The sequence below is a fragment of the Sus scrofa genome, chromosome 14 (genome assembly GCF_054392235.1).
Source record: "Sus scrofa isolate SSC_HxYL_T2T_F1_AM1 chromosome 14, Sscrofa_HxYL_maternal_Yorkshire_Landrace_v2.0, whole genome shotgun sequence".
NCBI lineage: Eukaryota > Metazoa > Chordata > Mammalia > Artiodactyla > Suidae > Sus > Sus scrofa.
In genome coordinates this window covers 7098008-7119208 of record NC_139396.1, presented here as the reverse complement: position 1 = coordinate 7119208, position 21201 = coordinate 7098008, and the positions used below count along the sequence as shown (strand labels likewise).

The 21201-nt window shown below is 42.4% G+C and overlaps 1 protein-coding gene across 1 annotated transcript in view; it reads left to right on the top strand.

Moving 5' to 3' along the window:
- The window catches only part of LOC146396272 (uncharacterized), a 93509-nt gene that overhangs the window by 5046 nt on the left and 67262 nt on the right, over positions 1-21201 (top strand). Inside the window, exons 2-4 of the mRNA XM_084996796.1 lie at positions 3068-3224; positions 5662-5733; positions 11741-11843. The gene's annotated coding sequence lies outside the window, so the exon portion shown is untranslated. The remainder of the gene's footprint in view (positions 1-3067; positions 3225-5661; positions 5734-11740; positions 11844-21201) is intronic.

Sequence of the window (21201 nt, the reverse complement as noted above, 5' to 3'; positions counted from 1 at the left end):
GTCTCAGGCTTTCTCCCAGTGTTGAAGTGAGGGTGTGGGTGTTGTCCTGTACCTCTCCTAGGTCTTAAGAGTACAGCCAACACTCAGCCTCCTCCCACACTCTGGCCCCTCAATCAGCCCTGGACACCTAATGTGGATATGACAGACATGCAGCTGCTGCGACAGCCCCTGATGATTACCAAGACCAGCCTTCCCAGTGAGTCCACTCAGGACCTGAGGCATTGCTCAGCTGGCTTGCTGCCACCAGCAGCACTCAGTCAGGTGGTGGTCCTTCCTCACCCAGCAGAGCCAGGCTCTCCTGGACTGTTAACATGGAATTTGGAGGGAATCTTGTGCCTCAAAGAGCATCACTCTTCTGGGGAGAGAAGAGGAATGCATGTGACAATATTAAAGCCAAGGCTGTGTGGTGAAAGTTTAATAGAACAAATATATGGCTGGCTGGCTGGCTGAGGAATAATAAAATCACTCTGATGATGAGGACTTTACTGCACTGGTTTCCAGACCCTTGTTTGCTAAATAAATGTATTTACTTGGACTCCAAGCTACTGGGTGACCTTGGTCCAATGACTCCACTTCTTCCAGCCATTGTTTCTTCATTGTAAACTGAGAGGATGGGGCTCTGTGAGTGATTCTTGGAGTATCCTCGTACTGGGGGAGGAAGCCTCATATTTTTGGAGCATAAATACTCTCTACCAGTTACTGGGCATGTTTTCAGGGGGTGCAGAGTTGACCCTAGTCTTGTTGCTCTTGTGCTGGTGGCAGGAAGCCATTGTTGCTGCCTTCCAGGACATTGTTGTCCGATGGGGAATGTGTGATGGGGTCTTTCTAAATCCCCTGACCAACCCCTCCCCCTGGTCAAATAAATTCCAAAACTATTTAAAGAAACCTCTGAAAGACTGAGATGAAAGTATTTGTACTGTAGATGTCCCCCAGATGATTCACTTATTGGTTGATGAATTTTATAATGTGTGATTAGATTTATTCTAAGATCATAAGTCCTTTCTTATGAAATGTACATGCAGCTAGCACCCATGTCTGCATTATTCTCTGGGACTTGAGTAAGAATCTTGTTTGAAAGTCACTGCTATCAGGAAGCAAAGTGTTTGGGGTGTGTGCAGCCTGAGCGTGGCCAAGAGTTGAGTCCCTCTGGTTCATGCAGCTCTACCAGATAACCTGCTGTCACATAACCTACTGCGATGTTTCATCCATGTAGAGTATGTTAGCAGCTGTCCGGTGGGGCCTAGAGCAGCTCACTGCAGAAAGGAGTGTGGAGAGAGGGGTGGCTGAAGTGGGTATGGGGTCCAGAACAGGGCTCTGTGAGGGAAAGGTGTCTGTGTCAGGACTGATTACCCCACAGCACCATTGGATTGATTGAGGGAGGGAGAGTATGATATGAAAAATAGCAAACCCAAGGAGTTCCTGTTGTGGCACAGTGGAAACAAATCTGACTGGTATCCACGAGGATGCAGGGTTGATCCCTGGCCTCACTAAATGGGTCAGAGATCCGGCATTGCCGTGAGCTCTGGTATAGGTCATAGACATGGCTTGGATACCTCATTGCTGTGACTGTGGCTGTGGCTGTGACCAGCAGCCGCAGCTCTGATTAGACCCATAGCCTGGGAACTCCCCTATGCTGCAGGTGTGGCCCTAAGAAGCAAAAGGCAGAAAAATTGCAAACTCGGGATGTGCAATACACACATATATATTTTAGATTTCTTACATGTATAGCCATGGCACTGACAGTTGATAAAATGGGTTCATTGATAAAACCGTAGGTATTGGCAAGATTCTTATGTTTCTTAAAGAGAGATTAATACATATAAAAGATTAGAACTGTTAAGGAATGAATGCCTTAGGGATAACAATTAATTGTCTAGTTGTGAAAACAGCGTCTCTGCCTAGATTCTGTAGGCAGGAGTACAGTGAAATGTCAGGTTTTCTGGGGTTTTTTTTGGCTGTACCTGCAGCATAGAGAAACAGGCTAGGGACTGAATCCCACCTAAGCTGGAACTGTGGAAATGCCACATGCTTAACCTGCTGCACCCCCGTGGGAACTCCACAAGATGTCATTTCTTACAAATTTTCTAAAATTTAATCTTTTCCTGTTTCAAACGACTCACCTCTATTGGTTGAAATTAGTAAGTTTTGTTATAAAATTGAATAGCAAGAGGACACTGGCTACATACACGTTCCAAGTGGCTTGTCTCCCTTCTAGAAACCACCAACCTGCCTGCTGCCATCCTGCCTCCCCAACCAGAGCAAGGCCTCTTGAACCACCTCCAAGCAGCTGTCCTCCCCAGGGCAGCCTCAGGTCTCTACAGGCTCCCCAGCTGAGATGTCCCTGGGGTGCAGTGCTGTCGCCTTCCTCTCGTTCAGTCCAACTCCATGTCCACAGCGAAGGGTCCCAACGGAAACACAGGGATTTGAGGGAGGCCCTTTCTCTTGGAAAACAGCCCCTGTCTAGAGGCTTATCGCCTTCTGAAGCCATTCCCACAGGCATGGGCCTGGACCACCATGGGCTGGTGGACTCAACATGGACAGTCAAGAGCAGGACCCAGCGAGGGACCTGCCCCAACAGATGCTCAGGACGCAAGTAAAGGAGCCCAAGTTTGAATCTCAACAGTAGAATGCAGGCCTCCAGTCATTCTGCAGTGGGGGAGGGGCCGAGGGCAGGTGAGCCTGGGTGGGGGTGGGGTGCCATTCCATGCTGGCCTCTGCAGGGAGGCAAGAACCAGATGTTTCTTCCACCTTATGCAGGGGCCAGACAATTGATGAGTGCCTCATAGGGCAATGAATGTGTGGTTTTCAGAGTCACAGCACTGAGGTTTGTCTTGATGTTCCTTTTCCCTTTGTTATTCATCAACTTGTTTGTTGTCCTTCAACCCCCTCTGCTTCCGTACTGGCTCCAGGCTCCCTTCCCCAGAGGCCAGACTTTCTGAACAAAATTCACCATTTATCATCTGATAACCACTTGGGTTTTCATGGCCACCTGGAACCCAATGTTTATGGTTTGGCTTCTCTCAGCAGACCCACCATTTGTGATTGGTATGTGTCCGTCTTTCCTAAGGAAGCCGTCTTGTGTGCCAACCAGCATCCAGCAGGACCCACCTTCCTCATGTTCCTTTGTGCTGGAAAGGCCCAGTCTATCCAAAAAGCCGCTGCACAGCCCACATGTCCGAGACCAGAGATCAGTCTGACGTGTTTCCCGTATGATGACATTGCTGGTAAGTCTTGGAGCTTTTCCCTGTTAAATGTTTGAATGTAACATTTTCAACAAATCTTCCCTTCTCAGGGATCACAATCCACTTGTGCGAGATAGAATTTGCAGTGTTGAGTCCTCCTCCCCCCTCTTTCCCCTGTCCACACAGTCCTCGTTCCCACTGGTAATCAGAGATACTTGTTTCATTCACATCTTTTCAGAGATCTTTTGGGCAAGGAACATTGAATGCAATCCATTTGCCTTTTCAAAAATTATTTCTTTGTCTCTGAAAATTAAAATGTGCACAGGGATGTAAAATGTTGGAGGATAATGTGAGAAAGCGATTATATATGTATAATATATGTGTATATATGTGTGTGTGTGTGTCTGTATGACAAGGTCCTTTTTCTGTAAAGTTGAAATAGACAAAGCATTGTAAATCAACTGCAATGGAAAACTTAACAATTATAAGGTAAGAGTTCATCTTGAAAACAAGTAAAAAGGAAAAATAGAAAATTAAATCTTGTCTCCGTATATCTGAGTATATTATTTTTGTCACCTTCATACTGCCATTGTGGCTCCTCTGTTACTGGACTAACCTTTATTATGGGAGTTTCTACATTCTCTTGAAATTCAAGGAACTGAAAGAACAGAGTGTTCAAAGCCAGGCAATATCAAAAGTAAATATCCAGCTCCATTTGAATTTTTCATTTCCTATACACAGTGCCTGCCTTTAGCCTTAACTCTGTCCTATGCAACATTTTGGACATATCTTTACTGAAAGTTCTTTCCCTATTTATCTGAAATTTACCTTTCCCTCAGCATCAGCATTTATCTGGCAAGACTAGCCAAAAAGGGTAACATATTAGGCGCTTAGTAGTGAGCAGTTCTAGAGAGGATGAGAACTTGGACTAGAAACTGAAGTGTGCATTTTGGTCCAACCCAAAATAAAATGGCAAAGGGACTCCAAATCTGCAGGATGAAATGTCAATGGAAGAGGCAGGATATAGGATTGAGTGTTTGTGCTTCGTGGGGTTAAGGACAGAAATAAGGGACAAGAAGACAAGTTAATGTACTAAATATCCCAGAGATCTGGTTTTTTTTTTTTTTTGGTCTTTTATTTATTTTCCTTTTTAGGGCCAGGCCTGCAACATATGTGAGTTCCAGAATAGGAGTCAAATCGGACCTACGGCTGCAGGCCTATGCACACCCACAGCAATATGGGATGCAAGCTGTGTCTGTGAACTACAGCATAGCTCAAGGCAACACCACATCCTTCTTTCACTGATGCAGGCCAGGGATCAAACCCACATCCTCGTGGATACTTGCCAGGTTCATTTCTGCTGAGCCACATTGGAAACTTCTTGTATTTCTAGGATTTCAAAAATCAACTACCCATGAAATGCATGTGCACCTTGAGAGAGTGCCAGTATTTTATCCACCAATGTCCACTCTCCTTTTGGACAAAGCCAATCCCATCTAAGTCCTGGCCCTCAAGCCCTGCTTATAGGCTTGTGAATTTCCTGTCTGCATCCCAGAACCTTCCACTTTAGAATCTAGGCTCATCATTACCTATGGTCCCATCTGCATCCCTTAGAAAACAAAACAGAGACACAAATGAGAAACAGTTCTCTGACTCTTATTTTCATGTTGGGAATTAATGTCACCTTACACTCTCCTAATGATATGAATGAGTATTCATGTTTTGTGTGGTGAGAAGAGAGGACAATTAGGAAACTTGCCAAGGGAGATAAGGTGTGGAAACCTAATAGGACTGCAACCAAATCTCTTGGGAGGTGAAATTCATTCTCTGCTGTAGCACCACTACAATTCCTACTGATGTTAGGGTGTCGAGGAAGGCAAGAGAGGTTTAGAAGGAGTGTCCCACATTGAGAAAAAGACTTGGGAAGATGCTTCAGAAGCTTCTTAGCCCTTGCAAAGAAAAATGGACTCAAAAGAGAGTGAGAAGCTGAGGTGAGAGGTTTTGAAGCAATATCATGGTGAGCTATCTATCAAGTACCTCTTGATGGGGGATTGAAAAAATAAACAATTTGGAAATATTTCTCTGTATTTGAGCTCTTATAATGAAAATTTTAATTGTTTTTCAACCAATAACTTCATATGGGAGGATTGGTGAGGCAAGCATTGTACCCAGGCTCTCAAGAAGGGCAGGCTCCTTGTTGTCTCCTCCCCTTGTTCAGGCATTCAACCGATTATTTGTAAGATCCTCACTCATAGCTCTGATATAGTATTTGAATGTATCTTCTCAGGGACCCTGATAGAAAATCACATTGTGGAAAAGTGACATTCCCAATCTGCAATCAATTTTTGTTTCCTACCTCAAAACCCTACATCCTAGAGGCAGAGATAATCAAATTAGCTGAAATGTAATTAGGGAAAACCAGTCATGGATGTGGGTGTCTCAATGTCTTTTGGACCCTTATCTCTGATTATTCCTGCAGAGAGCTTCAGGGCAGGCACTGACAGCTGAGGAGAAACATCTCTGGAAATGGATCACAAGCATCAGAAGACAGGTAATCTCCCACTTGCTGATGGAAATTTAAAGGCACTGAGAGATTCCAGGTTTGTGTCTTGTGGAGGTTTCAAGTCTGTGCCCTTGGGAGCTCTGGGTGTTGTTAGATGTAAGGGCTCATGAGAGGTATCCTGTTGATGAAGAAATGCTCCAACGTTGCAGCTAACCGGAGAACGGTCCTGATGGTTCACATTTCTTTGCAAAGTATGACAATGTCAGGTCAGTAAGTTGAATCTGCTCCTATTTATTTGTTGGTTGATTGCCAACGGAAATTCTGTGATGTAGTCAAAGAAGTAGGGAGGGAGAGTACAATTGTTCCCAAATTACCTGCTGTGGTATAATTGGCCAAGATTGTCAAGTTTACTTCACAAGGATAACCAAAACCTTACAAAGGAAACACCTATGAATCAACCTTTATTGAAAAACTTCCATGCATTAACTAACTACACGGAGAGCAAAACATTCGAGTAGAACAAATGCATTTGGAAAAGCTCTAGGCATGGAAACAGGAGAAAGTTCTGTCAGAGTGTTTTCCATGTCTACAATTCATTGCTAGAAATTCTTTTTAATGGAACCCTAAGGCTTGCTAGGTAAAAGGACCTAAGATTTCTAGAAAAAACAGTAAGCAAAACTAAGGAACTGCAGCCCAAAGGGCATGAATGCCCTTGGCCCAAATTGAGGATACCGTGCTTAGGCTGGAGCTCTCCAAACTCTTTCATGGGGATCATATCTAAATGGACGGTTTTCAAGTTTGCAATTTGAATGTGGGAGATCATCTCACAAGAGACAGGTTGAAGAGGAGAAGGTCAGAAAGATCGCAATGAGAAGACATATCAAAAAACTCCCCAGAGCATGTCAATTCTCCATTATATTCCTCTCTTGCAAGAATACCTGGGCTAGGTATTCACACATCCCATGCCAGCAAGCATGCACATTTCCACTAGTGGCTAGGGCTGTCAGGTGCAGGAACTACCCTCCACCAACCGCTCCTAGCATCTGTTGAGGCGGGTCTGCTTGGGAAGCCAGTGGTGCATGCATGAGGGCAAAGGGTGGTTTCCCAACGGGTGGCCCGCCTGGGGGTGGGGCCAGTCATGGCAGCCTTTCTGCTTAATTCTGTGAAGGCCCTGGTAAGGCATATGGGGACTTTTCACGTGTTGGGTGTGAGCCCTCAGCACTCTTTTTCACTCTGTAGGATATCTGGGCCCTCCTCTGTGTGGGTTCATGCCAGCATGGAGTTAAGGTCTGGAGCAGTGTTTCCACCACAGTTTATTGGCAGCACTGTGGGTCGGGCTGCATGAAGACTTGAGTGATTGCAGGGCCTCCAGAAGCAGGTGCATAAAGTTTGTGGGCCATTCAAATGTGTGCCATTCCAGCATGCATTTCTCAAGAGTAGGAAAGCTAGACAGAAACATTTCCAATTGGAAAACCCTCATGCACTTCCCAGGAAGTTGCACAGGTCACTGGAAAATCAGTGAAGAGCCAAGGTACATGATCATAGTTTCATTGGTGTCTCCTTCAGAACATAAAAATTACTGTCAATGCTCATATTCAAAAGGCATGCTTGGGTCCATGGTGGGGACAACTTTCCTGAATGTAGTGCTCACCATCTCTTTGTAGTCTGATGTAAATCATGAATGATGCACAAGCCTAGATGGGGTTCATACATATTTAATAGGTTGTTGGGAGTCTGGTGGGTGGTCAGATATCTGGGTTGGTTAGGTCTATGGATATGTGTGTATAAGGGGAGTTCATGCCTGTGTTTTGGTGAACGTTTTTAAGGGTGAGTGTTATATTTGAAGGGTTTTGAGATGTAACAGAGGCACACTCAAGGAGTTGGTGTTTAGGTGTTTGTAAGTTAGTGTTCAGGGGAATATTTGGCACATGGTGTTTTCACCCATGAGTTTTGGGATTGTGTGTCTAATGGTGGACTTGGATTATCTGCCTATGCATAAAGGCCATGTTTGGTCATTATGGGGGTCTGTTTGTTTGGGTGTACAATCCATTTATGTTGTATATGTGGGGAATGTAGTGAAACTCCGTGGCTGGGACTTCAACCCAGCCAAAATTGAGAGTGGGACTTGAATCAACCTGCACGGTAGCTTGGCACTTGAACCCAGGATCCCAGGTTAGGAGTGGACTGGAACACAATGATTATTTTTTTTTTCCTTTTTTTTGATATTATCTGCCACATGTGGAGGTTCCCAGGCCCAGGAATGAATGCCACAGCAGCGATCTGGATGGCTGCAGTGACAAAGTTGTATCCTTAACCTTCTGTGCCACAAAAGAATGACTCAAACTCCTCAAAACCACTGTCTTTTAAGGAAAAACCTCTCTCCCAGTGTCAGGACTCATGAAGCTCAGGCTTTTCTGACTCATTGCAGAATGAATTCAGCTTGAGACAAAGCAGTAGGCAATGAGCGAGCTTTTTAGCATAAGACACTTGTGAGAGAGAGAGAAGTAGGCTGGCAAGGGAGCAGAGCAGCCCCAAGAACCAAGAGAGCTCCATTTTTATAATCCAAGGAAAAGAGGAGAAGGGAGAAGTCTGCCTTCTTCCTCATTTGGGGGCAGATGGCAAGGCTTACATCTTTTGTCCCTCACTTTGCCCCTACATGGCTTAACCAGGTCAGTCAACAATGCTATTGAAGTCCTGTGTGTATTACCAGGAGTGTGGTAACATGTACAATATGGCAATTCATCTCAGGTTTCCAGCTAATGTCCCCATTTACCTAGTTTTGTCCCCTGTCATCTATATTTCTGTCTTGGGTATGTGAAAAAATGCTGCTTTTCAAGGACTACTAACTCCATGACTTCATGCAACAGGATTTACTCTTCCTATGTGTTGTCCTATGTTTTAAGTATGGGGGTTTGTGGCTTCAGCATGTCTGACACATACAGGCCCCTGGTCTTCCTTCAAGTTAGTGTAGATCGTAGCTGGGTTCCATTCCTTGAGTGCTCCTCAGCTTACACCAGTTCCCCAAACTCTGTTAAACCTTGTCTTTCACCCCCAGTGGGACTTTTCATGTATTTTAAGTATCCGAATCTATCCTTATCTTTAGGATGATTATTTGTGTATTTGTAGCATGTTGTATGCTTCTTGGCTTTTCTGTGTAGCAGTTTTTCAGGAGCTGTGTGTGTGTCTTTTGATGTGTTTAGGGCAAGTCTGAAACTTTTATGAGACTGGTGAATATTCCATAGGTGGCTGTCCTGTGTTGCTGTGCTTCTGTATTTGCATGACGGCTGGGTGGGGGGGGGAGTGTGATTTTATGTATATGCAGAGCATGTATTATATGTGTATTTAGAACCAAATGCATAGGGGTTATACGTTGCCATATTTGTAATGTCCTGGGTAATTGTGGGTTTATTTGTGGCTTGTGGAGAGGAGTTGTGTGTATGAGTTTGTGTGTGTATTCAAGGGGCATGGTCATTTGGTAGAATATTTGCTGGGGCTTTGCACTTGTATTTTTCAGTAGGGACATTTTAGGCCTAAACATTTGGGGAAGTGCACATGTGTGTTTCTTTGTTATTTGTTATTTATTTATTCATTTATTTTTTTTCCGCTGTACAGCATGGTGACCAAGTTACGCATACATGTACACACAGGTTTTCATCACATTGTTGTGTGGCAATGTAAGTATCTAGACAGAATTCTTAATGCCACACAGCAGGATCTCATTGTACATCCATTCCAAGATCAATAGTTTGCACCTGTTAACCCCAGGCTCCCAATCCCTCCCACTCCCTCCCTCTCTCCCCGGGCAGCCACAAGTCCATTCTCCAAGTCTATTATTTTCTCTTCTATGGAAATGTTCATTTGTGCTTTATATTAGATTCTAGTTATACGTGATGTCCTATGGTCTTTGTTTTTCTCTTTCTGACTTATTTCCCTGAGGATGAGAGTCTCTAGTTCCATTCATGGTGACACAAATGGCCTCATGTCCTTTTTTATGGTTGAGTAGGATTCCATTGTGTATGTATACCACATTTTCCAAATCCAATCATCTGTTGATGGACATTTGGGTTGGTTCCCATTTCTTGGCTATTGTGAATAGAGCTGTAATGACCATGCAGGTGCATGTGTCTTTTTCAAGGAAAGTTTTGTCCGGATGTATGCTCAAGAGTGGGATTGCGGGGTCATAGGGTAGTTCTAGGTATAGATGTCTAAGGTACCTCCATGTGGTTTTCCATAGTGTCTGTACCAGCTTACATTCCCACCAACAGGGCAGGAGGGTTCCCTTTTCTCCACAGCCCCTCCAGCACTTGTGATTTGTGGACTGATGAATGATGGCCATTGTGACTGGTGTGAGGTGGTATCTCATGGTCGTTTTGGTTTGCACTTCTCTAATAATCAGGGATGTTGAGCATTGCTTCAGGTGCTTGTTGGCCATCTGTGTATCTTCCTTGGTGCAATGTCTCTTCAGGACTTTTGCCCATTTTTCCATTGGGTGGTTGGCTTTTCTGCTGTGGAGTTGCATATGTTGCTTGTATATCCTAGAGATGAAGCCCTTCTCCATGGCATTGTTTGAAACTATTTTCTCCCATTGTGAAAGTTGTCTTTGTGTTTTCTTGCTGGTTTCCTTTGCTGTGCAAAAACTTGTGAGTTTGACTAGGTCCCATTGGTTTATTTTTGCTCTTCTTTATGTTGCCTTGGGAGAAGGACCTGTGAACATATTCATGAGGTTGATGTCAGAGAATGCTTTGCCTATGTGCTCTTCCAGGAGTTCGTATGTGTGTTTCTAATGGAGCGATGAGGTTCTGTGTTTATTCAGGGGAGTTGGAGACTTGCATTGATGTGTAGGAGAAATATGGGCTATGGTTATGTGTTAGTAAATGCAGGTGTGTGAGCTGGCTCCTCTTATCATTTGATAGATGGAAGTCATTTCATATGTGGTTTTCTGGAGATATGTCCATGGGTCTTACTTGCATATCCATGTTTGTAGGTCTATCACCAGGTGCATGACTGCCCAAGTCTTGTTCGCATGGCTTGGAGTTGTTAGGAGTGTGCAAATTATGTTCCTTTGGAGAATGCTAAGGTGTTATGTGTTTGTTGCTAATGTGTTTGTTAATAGGTACTAAGAGATGGTCTGTCTGTGTCTATCCAGGGGAGGGTAAAAACATACATACATTTGACACACATACACTTAGAGTGCCCTTTGGTGTCTATGTTGGGGGAGGAGGAGGGTGGTTGTATTTTGAAGAGGTGGCATCACGCCTGGTGTTTGGGGCATCTGTATGTCCAAGGGTTGGGAATATCTGTATGTGTGTGTCCATAGGTGTTTGACATTTGTATATGTATCTTAGTCAGTGTAGGCTAATTGTGGCTGTGTGTGTATTTGAGTTCCTGGAGCTTATGTGGTATGTATTCTGAGAGGTGTGAGAAGTCTGTGTGTTTGGAAACCAAGAAACAGTGTAGGCTGTGTGTGTGTTCAGGAGTCCTGGATTAGCTGTGTTTTAGGGCTATGGCATGGCATACGGGCTATGCATGAGACAACTGAGGACTTGCTGGTTTTCGTGAGCCTGTACATGTAGGTATTCCACATGGACAACTGGTTGGTAGGTAGGTTGCACCTGTTTTATTCAGGCCCATGTTTTGGATGTGTATAGAGTTGGAGTGTTACCAGCTAGAGTTCTTGGCCTTCCTTAATCAAGAGCAGTTGATAAGATGCTGGAGGAGAAACTCAGTGAAGACTTTATTCAGGACACCTGCTTCAGCATAGAGGCACTGAAGCAATCACCAGGTTCCCTCGTTCAGCTTCTCACTGAGTAGCGGTGAGCTAGTTCCTTCTATGGGGTGAGGATAGGGGCATGTCCAGGGATTGGGCCGGGGGGTGGCTGAGGGGGCTTGCCCACCCCACCCCTTTAGTGTGGTGCATGTAGGGGGCATGCATAGTCTTCTGCTTTTGCTCTCTGTTCTTCAGAAGTGGCAGTTGTATTTTTCTCATGATTTGTCCGCAATGTGCAAGCAGAGTTCTTTCTCATTGTTTATACTTTTGCTGTATTTTGTTCCCCAGGAGATGTTTGTCCAGGTGCATTCCCTGCAGCCACTGCAGCCACCGCAGCCAAGGGTGCCAGGTCCCAACCTGTCTCAGTAGGAGAGGCAGTGGAAAATTCCAGGTGAGTAGGAATTTGTCTGTAAAAATTTAGAAGTTGTGTCTATTGAGATATGTAAACTTAGGCGGTCAGTTTGTATGGTGATTCACACTGAGGATTAAAAAGTACATGTGTGCTCAGAAGACACACACACACACACACACACATACGTATGTGTGATGTCCTTTGCTTACATCCCCTGGTGGGTGTTGAGGGTCCTCCTCAGAGTGTAAGTGGATTGTGTGCACATGCATATATGAAAGGGCACTGGAACTGGTTCAGACTAGCTTGGGATAATCGGCTCTGTGTTCAGTTACCTCAGCTTTGTAATTTGAGTTTGCTCATGTTTGGAATATTCATACCATGCAGATATCACATCTGAAATGTCACCTGAGTTTCTTGAAGAGCTTCAAAAATGCATTTAGAGCATATCACTCATCTGTGTGTTATGACTTAATTATGTGGCAAGCCAGAATATTCAAGCATCATTGGTGTGTGTGTATATCACATTATATTTGAATTGTGAGTGGGGCATCCTGGGCGGTGTGCCATTTTATGTGTGCCTTGGCCCTTCATTCTGAATCACAGCATTGCTCCTCTCAGGTTGATTCAATCTTCAGGGTCAAGAATTCCTCCCTCCAAATGCTGGTGAATTCCAGTGGAAATCATGTGGATGGATTTAGGGTATCTGTACCTTAGGCAGGGACACACCTTCAGCATTTGTATGGTCCTAGAATCTGGGGCCCTAGAAGGGTGAGGCTGATTGCAGATCACTCTCTAGCACAGAACCTTCTCAGGTGTGTGGTTGGCCGACAAGCAGCAGTCAGGAAGTCGTGGGGATTCATGGATAAGAGGTAAGGCGGGCAAGTGTTCTCCCAGGAAAACCCCCTGAGAATCAGTTGGGCAAGCACAGGTATTCCTGGCTCTTCTGTGGCACAGATGGTAGGCAAGGACACCGTGCACATGGGGTCCAGATGGTTCAAGTCTCTAGAGCCATGTGTCCCTGTGCCCAGTTGCCCCAGTGTGGTGGGAACTACTGTTGGTCAGGCTGGTAAGCTGTATGAGCAATTCTCCACCACCATATCTCTGTGGAAACCCAAGTCCTCAGGGATAGGCAGGACCTCTAGGGTCAGTGAGCTGACAAGGACAAAGGTGGGGAGGCCTTGTCTCTAAGGGAGGCTTGGGGAGTGAGGCCTGGAGAGCCTGGGGAGTCCTTCTCTGAGGAGATATGGCTCTGATATTCCCAAACCTTTAGACATGGTCCCTGTTCTTTTCTGAAGGTTCAGGATGCTTCTAACAATGGCGAGTTCATCTCAGGTCCTTGGTTCTCAGATGACCTGACCCTAGTTTTCTTTATTCCACATCCAGCCATCATCCCAACAGGGAGCCATATGCTCACCATGTCCATCAGCTGACCCTACAGCCTCCTGCTTCCCTACCCAAAATAGACCCCTCTATTTTGACTCAGCCCCTGGATTCCATACAGTGAAGTGTTAGTGACCTCTAGGATGATATTCAAGAGCCTCAACCTGAACGGGCTTGCAAAATAGTAACTTTTTATAAGCCATTCCTAACATCTTCCCTGCTCACACTGATAGGTGGACAATTCCATCATAGTCACAAAGAAGGGTGAATCTGTGGCAGCCTTTGGAGCCTGTGGAATCTCGTTTTGTAGCATTTGGGGTCCCATGCATTTAAAAGGTCACTCAGCCTGCTTCAGCTTCCCTTTTAGCAGATTGATAAATAAAAGACAGAAAATAATGGTCTCCGGAGGAGACAGTTTGGGGGGTGGGGGGATGTGCTTGGGCTGTGGATGGAAATCCTGTGAAATTGGATTATTATGGTCATTGTGCAATTACAGATGAGTAATAAATAATAATAGTAAAATTAAATTAAAATAAAATAAAATAAAATAAAATAAAATAAATCATGGACGGTAATGTACAGCATGGTGACTGCAGTTAATACCGCGTTGTGTGTTGGAGAGTAGCTGAGAGAATGGATCTTAAGAGTCCTTGGATGCCCTAGTGGAGAGTGGGTTAAGGATCCAGTGGTATCATTGCTGTGGCTCAGGTCACTGCTGTGGCGCAGGTTCAATCCCTGGCTCAGAAACTTCTGCATGTCACAGGCACAGCCAAAAGGAAAAAAAAAATTTCTTATCACAGAAAGAAAATGTGTAACTCTTTGTGGTAATGGATATTGACTAGGTTTACTGTGATCATTTTACACTGACAGTTTTAGCCACTACTCTTCCTATTTGGATGGCTTTTATTTCTTTTGTTTGTGCGTTTGCTGTGGATAGAACTTCTAGTAATATGTTGAATACCATTGGTGCTGAGAGTGGGCATCCGTGTCTTGCTCCATATTTTCATGGGAAGGCTTTCAGCTTTTCTCCATTGAGTATTATATTTTCTGCGGGTTTGTCATAAATGGCTTTATTTATGTTAAGGATTGTTCCCTCTTAGACCCACTTTGTTAAGAGTTTTGATCATGAATATATGTTGGACTTTGTCAAATGCTTTTTCTGCATCTTTTGAGATGATCATGTGGTTTCTGACTTTTTTGTTAATGTGGTGCATGGCATTGTTTGATTTGAGTGTGTTGAACCATCCTTGTGAACCTGGGGTGAATCCCACCTGGTAACGGAAAGTTTTTCAAAGTCATTTTCTGTTCTACACAGAAGTTGTATCCATATTTTTTTAGATCCCACATATAAGTGATAGCATATGATATTGGTGTCTCACTGTCTTACTAACTTCACTTAGCATGATACTGTCTATATCCGTCCATGTTGCTGCAAGTGCCATTAGTTCTTTCGTTTTAATGGCTAATATCCCATGGTGTTTATGTACCACCTCTTCTTTATCCATTCTTCTGTTGATGGACATTTAGGTTGCTTCCACATCTTGGCTATTGTAAAGTGCTTCAGTGGACACTTGGGTGCCTAGGTCTTTTCAAGTCATGGATTTCTCTGGATAGATGCCCAGGAGTGGGATTTCTGGATCATATGATAATTCTGTTTTTAGTTTTTTTGAGACATGATCATAGTGTTTTCCACAGTGGCTGTATCAATTTTCATTCCCACCAACACTGTTAAGAGGGTCCCCATTTCTCCACATCCTCTACAGCACTTATTTATTGCAGACTTTTTGATGATGGCCATCCTGGTGGGTATGAGGGAGTACCTCATTGTATCTTGATTTGTATTTTTTTTAATAAGTAGTGATGATAAACATCTTTTCTTGTGCTTTATGACCATCTGTCTGTCTCCTTTGGAGAATTGTCTAAGTCTTCTGCCCATTTTTTTGGAGGTGATTATAAATTTTGGAGATGAATCCCCTGTCAGTTGCTTCATTTGCAAATATTTTCTCCCATTCCATGGGTTGTCTTTTTTTCTTGGTTTGTTTAGGTGCAAACAAGGTTTTCCTGTGCAAAACCTTCTAAGTTTATGTATGTATGTATGTATGTATTCATTTGTTTGTTTTTTTTATTATTTTTAATTCATTGATTTTAGATTATAATGTTTTTTTCCATTATAGCTGTTTTTCAGGATTCTGTCAATTTTTTACTCTATGGAAAGGTGGCCCAGTCTCACTTACATATATATCTTTTTTCTCACATTATTCTCCATCATAAGTGTCTAGACATAGTTCCCAGGGCTATATTGAATTTTATTACATTTATAGTTGTTCAGCAAACATAACAACCTGATTTTACAGCATTTCCATCCCAAACACCCAGCCCACCCCACCTACTCCCCAGCTTGTATCCTTTGGAAACCATTAGTTTTCCAAAGTCTGTTAGTCTATTTCTGCTCTGCAAAGATGTTCATTGTATCCCTTTTTTAGATTCCACCTATAAGTGATATCATATGATGTTTGTCTTTCACTGTCTAACTTCACTTAGGACAATAATTTCTAGGTCCATCCATGCTGCTGTAAATGGCATTATTTCATTCTTCATGATTTATTTTATTTTATTTTTTTGCATTTTAGGGCCAAACCTAGGGCATATGGAAGTTTCCATTTAGGGATTGAATCCCAGCTGCAGCTGCTGGTCTACACCACAGTCCAAGCAACATGGCATCAGCCACATCTATGACCTACACCACATTTGACAGCAATGCCAGCTCCCCGACTCATGGAAGAAGGCTTGGGTTCAAACCTGCATCCACATGGATACCAGCCAGATTCATGACCACTGGGCCACTGTGGGAACTCCCATCATTCATTTGTATGATTGGGTAATATTCCATTGTGTATATGGACGACATCTTCTTTATCTCCTCCACTGCCGATGGACATTTAGGTTGTTTGCATGGCTTGGGTATTGTACCTAGTACTGCAATGAACATTGGAGTACAGGTATCTTTTCAAGTCATGTTTTCTCTGGAGAGATGCCCAGGAGTAGGATTGCTGGATCAAGGGTAATTCTATTTTTAGTGTTCTGAGGAATCTCCACACTCTTTTCCATAGTATTGCACCAATTTGCATTCCCACCAAAAGTATGATAAGGGTTCCATTTTCTCCACCCCTCTTCAGCATTTCCAGTTTGTAAACTTTTTAATGATGGCCATGCTGGGTGGTGTAAGGTAGTTCCTCCTAGTAGTTTTGATTTGCATTTCTCTAATAATTAGTGCTGTTGAACATCTTTTCATGTGTTTTTTGGCCATCTGTTATGTCTTCTTTGGAGAATTGTCGGTTTAGGTCTTCTGCCCATTTGTTGATGTGGTTATTTTCTTGTTTGTAATTGAGCTGCAGGGGTAGCTATAAATTTTGGAGATGAACCCCTTGTCAGTCTCTTCATTTGCAAATATGTTCTCCCATTCTTTGGGTTGTCTTTTTGTTCTGTTTAGGGTTTCCTTTGCTGTGCAGAAAGTTTTAAATGTAATTAAGTCCCATTGATTTTTTTTTGTTCTTATTGATATTACTCTAGGAGGTGGATCTGAGAAGATATTGCTTTGGTTTATATCAGAGAGTGTTTGGCCTATGTTTTCCTTCAAGAGTTTTATGTTATCTGGTCTTCTATTTAGGTCTTTCATCCATTTTGCATTTATTATTGTGTGTGGTGTTAGGAAGTGTTCTGATTTCATTCTTTTCCATGTGGCTGTCCAGGTTTCATGGCATCATTTATTGAAGGTGCAGTCTTTTCTCTATTGTATGTTCTCGCTTCTATTGCCATAGATTAGTTGACTGTAGGCGTGTGGGTTTAATTCTGGGCTTTCTATCCTGTTCCACTGATGTACATTTCTGTCTTGGTGCCAGTACCATGTGGTTTTGATGCTTAGTAGAATAATCTAAGTCAGGGAACTTGATTCTTCCAGCTCTGTTTTGCTTTCTCAGGATGTCTGGCTATTCTGAGCCTTTCATGCTTTCAAACAAACTTTTAGATATTTTCTTCTAGTTCTACAAAAACTGTCCTTGGTAGTTTGATAGGGATTGCATTGACTCTGCAGATTGCCTTGGGTAGTACAGTAATTTTGATAATATTGATTCTTCCAATCCAAAAAGATGGTATTTCCATCTGTTTGTGTGACCTTGGATGTCTTTCATCAGTGTCTTATAGTCTTCAGAGTACAGGTCTCTTGTCTCTTTAGGTAGGTTTATTCCTATTAATTTCTTTCTCATTGATGTGATGGTTGATGGGATTGTTTCCTGAATTTCTCTTTCTGATCGTTCATTCTTAGTATATAGAAATGCCATGAATTTCTGTGTATTAATTTTGTATTCTGTGACTTTTCCAAATTCATCAATGAATGCTAACAGTTTTCAGGTAGCATCTTTAGGATTTTCTAGGTATAGTATCATGCCTCCGCAAATAGAGTTGTACCTCTTCCTTTCCAATTTGGATTCCTTTTATTTCATTTTCTTCTCTGATTGCCATGCCCAAGACTTCGAAAACTATGTTGAATATTAGTGGTGAGAGCAGACATCCTTCACCACAGAGGGAATTCTTTCAGCTTTTTACCATGCACAATGATGTTAGCTGTGTGTTTGTCATATATGCCCTTTAGAATGTTGAGGTAGGTTCGTTCTGTACCCATGTCTGAAGGGATTTTATGGGTGTTGCATTTTGTGAAAGTCTTTCTCTGCACCTATGGAGAGGATGATATGGTTTTTATTCCTCAGTTTGTTAATGTGGTGTATCATACTGTTGGATTTGTGGATATTGAAGAATCCTTGCATTGCTGGGACAGATCCCACTTGATCATAATGTACAAACCTTTCAATGTACTGTTGGATTTGGTTTGCTAGTATTTTGGTGAGGATTTTTGCATCTAGATTCATTGGAGATATTGGCCAGTAGTTTTCTTTTTTTGTGGCATCTTTGTTTGGTTTTGCTATCAGGGTGATGGTGGACTTCTAGAATGAGTTTGGAAGCGTTCCTTCCTCTGAAAGTTTTTGGAATAGTTTCAGAGGAATAGGTGTTATCTCTTCTCTAAATGTTTGAATCGAATTCCCTGTGAAGCCATCTGGTCCTAGACTTTTATGTTTTGGAATTTTTTAAATCACAGTTTCAATTTCTGTGCTTGTGATTGGTCCATTCGTCTTTTCTAGTTCATCTTGGTTTAGTCTTAGAAGATTGTAGTTTTCTAAGAATTTGTCCATTTCTTCTAGGATTTCCCTTTTATTGGTATAGATTTATTGGTATGTAGTAGTCTCGTAGGATCCTCTGTATTTCTGTGATGTCCTTTGTAACTTCTCCTTTTTCATCTCTAATTTTATGGATTTGAGTCCTCTGTTTTTTTTTTTTTTTTTTTGATAAGTCTGACTAAGGGTTTTTCAATTTTGTTGATCTTTTCAAAGAACCAGTTTTTATTTTTATTGCTCTTTTCTATGGTTTTCTTCCTTTCTATTTCATTCATTTCTGCTCTGATCTTTATTAATTCTTTCCTTCTTATATCTTTAGGTATTGTCTGTTACACTCTCTCAGGCTGCTTGAGATGTGAAGTTAGGTTGTTTATTTGAGCTTTCTCTTGTTTCCTGAGGTATGCTTGTATTGCTATAAACTTCCCTCTTAGAACTGCTTTTGCTATAGTTTTCCTCTTTGATCTCTTCGATGATCCATTGGTTGTTTGGTAGCATGTTGATTAGCCTTCATGTCTTTGTGTGTGTGTGGTTTTTGGCAATTTTTTTCTTGTTGATTTCAAGTTGAATAGCGTTGTGTTTGGAAAAAGATGCTGGATATGATTTCCATTTTCTTAAAGTTACCAAGGCTTGATTTGTGGCCCAGAATGTGATCATTCCTAGAGCAAATTCCATGTGCACTTGAGAAGAAGTGTATTCTGCTGCTTTTGGATGGAATGTCCTATAACTCTCTATTAAATCCATCTGGTCTAATGCTTCATTTAGGGCCTGAGTTTTCTTGTTGATTTACTGTCCGGATGATCTGTCCATTGCAGTAAGTGGGGTGTTAAAGTCCCCTGCTCTATGGTGTTGTTGTTAATTTCTCCTTTTAAGGTTGTTAGCAGTTGCCTTATATATTGAAGTGATCCTGGATTGGTCCTTTGATCATTATGTAATGCCCATCTTTGTCTCTTATCATATTCTTTATTTTCAGGCCTATTTTGTCTGATATGAGTATCATTACTCCAGCGTTTTTGATTGCCATTTGCATGGAATATTTTCTTCCATCCTCTCATTTTCAATTTGTATGTGTCCCTAGAAAGTGAAGTGGGTCTCTTGAAGACAGCATATGTATGGGTCTTGTTTTTCTATCCATTCAGCCAGTCTAGATCTTTTGGTTGGGGCATTTAGTCCGTTTACATGTAGGCTATTTACTGATTTGTATGTTCTTATTGCCATTTCATTAACTGTTTTGGATTTGTTGCTGTTGCTCTTTTTTCTTCCCTTCTTCTCTTGTTCTCTCCTTTTGTGGATTGATGACTACCTTTAGCGTTGTATTTGAGTTGATTGCTCTTATTTGTGTGTGTATCTATTGTAGGTTTTTGGCCTGTAGTTACCCTGAAGTTTTGAGATAGGCGTCTCTCTCTCTCTATGATTGTTTTAAGTTGTTGGTCTCTTAATTGGAAGTGCATCTCCAGTGTCCTGCACTTGTACCCTCCTCTTCTCCCAATTTCTGGATTTGGTAGCATATTGAAGCGTGGATGATTTCCTACATTTACTGTGTCTATGCCTTTACTGTGTCTATGCCTTTACTGGTGATCCTTGTCATTTGTAGTGTTTTGGTTTCTAGTTGTGGCCTTTTCTTTGCCTCAGGAAGTTCTTTCAGTATTTGTTGTAAATCTGGGTTAGTGGTGCTGAAGGCTCTTAACTGTTGTTTGTCTGTAAAGCTTTTGCTTTCTCCTTCAAATCAGAATGAAAGCCTTGCTGGGTAGAGTAATCTTGGTTGGAGATTTTTCCTTTCATCTCATTAAGTATATCGTGCCACTCCCTTCTGGCCTGCAGAGCTTCTGCTGAAAAATCAGCTGAAAAGCTTTTCAGGATTCCCATGGATGTTATGTGTTTGTTTTCCCTAGATGCTTTCCATATGTTCTCTTTGTCTTTAATTTTGTCCAGTTTCATGAATATGTGTCTTGGGGTGTTCCTCCTTGGGTTTATTTCATATGGTACTCAGTGTGCTTCCTAGATTTCAGTGAGTGATTCCTTCCCCATGGTAGGGAAGTTTTGGCCTATTATCTCTTCAAATAGGTTCTCTGGCCTTTTCTCTCTCTCTTCTTCTTTTGGCACCCCTATAATGCAGATGTTGGTGCATGTAATGTTGTCCTAGAGTTCTCTTAGACTGTCTTCCAATCTATTCAATCTTTTTTCTTTTTCTGTTCCACATCAGTGATTTCCAATAGTGTGTCCTCCACCTCACTTGTTCATTCTTCTGCCTCATGTATTCTGTTGTTGGCTGCTTCTAATGAATTTTATATTTCAGTTATTGTATTTTTCATCTCTGCTTGCTTCAGTCTTAAATTTCGTATTTCTTTGCTCAGTGTTTCCTGTAAATTATCAGTCTTTGCCTCCCATCTGTTTCCAATGCCCTGCATCACATTATGATCATCAGTCTAAAGTCTTTTTCCTGGAGGCTGATACTCTCCAGATCTCTTAGCTGTTTTTCTGGGGTTTTTCTCTCTCCTTCATATGGGTTATGGTTCTCTGCCTTTACATTTTTATAGGTTTTTGGTGTGGTCTCCTTTTTCCAGAAAACAATGTGGTAGCCCCTCTTTCTTCTGAAGTCCGCACCCTTTGTGGCTGAAGTTGGTATGGGGGCTTGCTATAGGCTTCCTGATGGAAAGGACTGGTGCCTGCCCTCTAGTAGGTGGAGCTGCTTCTTATCCCTCTGGAGGATGGGTCTTTGCTCTGGGTGACATTAGAGGCAGTTGTGTGATTAGGGTGTCTTTAGGCAGCCTGTTTACTGATGGGTGGGGCTGTGA